This window comes from Pteropus alecto, unplaced genomic scaffold (assembly GCF_000325575.1).
Source record: "Pteropus alecto unplaced genomic scaffold, ASM32557v1 scaffold359, whole genome shotgun sequence".
NCBI lineage: Eukaryota > Metazoa > Chordata > Mammalia > Chiroptera > Pteropodidae > Pteropus > Pteropus alecto.
In genome coordinates, this window is record NW_006443119.1 from 3,087,642 (window position 1) to 3,089,928 (window position 2,287).

Below are 2,287 nucleotides of genomic sequence, written 5' to 3' on the forward strand. Positions count from 1 at the left end.
TCCACACCCCCACTCCCAAGTGGTCCCAGATGCATCATAGGTCACAAACTGGAGGCCTATGAAGATATGTATGATTAAAAAAAAGTGTTTTAACAATTAAAAAAAATAGTATCATTAGAATTTAGGGATAGGTCAAATAAAAGTCTGTTTCCAGTTTTTCTTGAAAAATCACAATATCTGGTATAACTAGTCACCCAGGTTGAGGAGTGATACCATATGAACTAGAGCTAAGGAGCAGGGCCCTTTTCAAATGAGGTTTGATCTTGTTCTCCAAGTTCAGCACAGCCTCTGTCCAGCCATCTTCAACCATTGCCTGGTCCCACCCTTGCTCTCCGTGCCCACAGAACTTTAAATGGCCCCTCCTTGCTGGTCATGGTAAATAAAGTAACCCTCCCTCCATCCTACCCAGCTGCACTCCTCTTATCTGATGTGCTCTGGGCAGCCTGTCAGGTTTACTGGACAAGGGCTGAATTAAGGTCCGCCCTTGTTTATGAGACTGGGGGTGGGGAGAGGTAACAGCTGGGAACAAAATGACTCTGAGCTGGTGGGGCCCCAGAGAACCAGGCTCCTGTCAAAGCAGGGGAAAGGATTAACTACAAGTCTGAGGTACATTCGTTTGCATAAGATTGTTATCCAGGGCCCTGGTAGCCTCTTAGATGGAGCCTCTTAGATGGAGCTCAAATATTTTTCTTGCCAGCTCTACAGAGACCCAGAGACCCAAATGGTGCACAGAGAAAGCTACAACTCTCCAGAACTCAACAGGCTTGCCTGTCTCAGCTTCCTCATTGCTCTCTCTTCTGGGAAAGGAGAGCACGTGGGTGTGATTCCACAGGTGGGCAGAATGGAGTAAGCAAAGCTGTTAATGGAAATTCCCTTTCCCGCCCACGTGTTGTAAATGAACACGCAGCCCAGTTTGGTATTAATTCACAAGCAGACCATGGAGCCAACAGTCAAAGGTACCCTGTGGCCAACGAGATCAGATGTCTGGCAAGGACACTGAATGTTTCAGCAAGGATGAGAGGTCAGACATGAGTTCATTTGTTCAGTAGGGCTACATATGACACTAGGAAGGGCTTTAGACTATGAAGATTTTTAAACAAAGAATTGAAAAATCATTTTTCTGTGGGAAAGGCCACAGGCTTGCTTGGATGTTGTTAACTGTAGCCATTCTTAGAGGCACTAGTAGGAACTATTACTTTAATAATGGTTTTCTTCTAGTTATCAGAATGCCAGAGTGTTCTTATTCATCTCAGGACTAACTTGGAGCCCTTGAAGAGATTAGGTTAACTTCTACTTAAAACTACAATTTTCATTTATTGAGTACTTAAATGTGAAAGCACTATTTTAAGTAATTAATGGATCTCATTTAATCCTGGTAACAACATTGTGAGATGGTTTCTATTCTTAATCTCCTTTCACAAATGGGGAAATGAATGCCAGGTTGGTGAAGTGACTTGGTCCAGGTCGCACAGCCAGTAGGTAGGTGATAGAGCTGATGAGACTCCCCAGGAAGCCTGACACCAGAGCCTGCGCACCTAACAACTTCTTTGAAGCTGCCCCACGATGCTTGGAAACTGAAACCCTATCAGGCAGGAGTATGATGCAAGCAAGAGAAATTTATTACTTATTGCACTTCCCAGCCTAAGACACCTTTCAGTTCAACTAATTGAAAATGATGATAATCCTTGTGCTAATTTGCCCTCCAGTGATTGTCAGGATAAGGAAGGTGATTTAGAGGTCAAAAGCTGGAGAAAGGAACAGGAGTCATTTAATCCAATACCCTAATTTCTGAGACAGGAAAATTGAGGGGCTTTTCCAAACTCACACAGCTAGTTAGGAAGAAGAATCTGGACCACCACCCATACATTGTCCCTCCCAGCCCAGAACTCTCTCTAGTGTGCCATGCTTTGTTAGACTGTGATGCTTGCACTGGGAGCCAGAAGGTCTCTTTCCTTAAAAGGCTGCTCAAGGATCAGACTCACGGAAGTGGGTTTCTTCCTCCTGGGGCTTGTTGCAGCATTGAGGACTCCCCCACCCAAACCTCCTTATCAGGAGCCAGGATGTGCTCTTAATCTGCAGCTCCCAGGGCCTTGTCTATACTCTCTGGGAGGTGCATTATCATTCAGAAACAGCTGACCAAGCACAGGTCTCCCAGGCTGGCACTGTTTACAAAGTGGAGAAGCTGGGAGCAGAATGACCAACTGTATTCAGACACCACCTTCACCTCTGTAAGCAGTTCGTGTCCACAGCCTCTGTTCTCCAACTGGCCAAGGGGTACTCTCCCCCC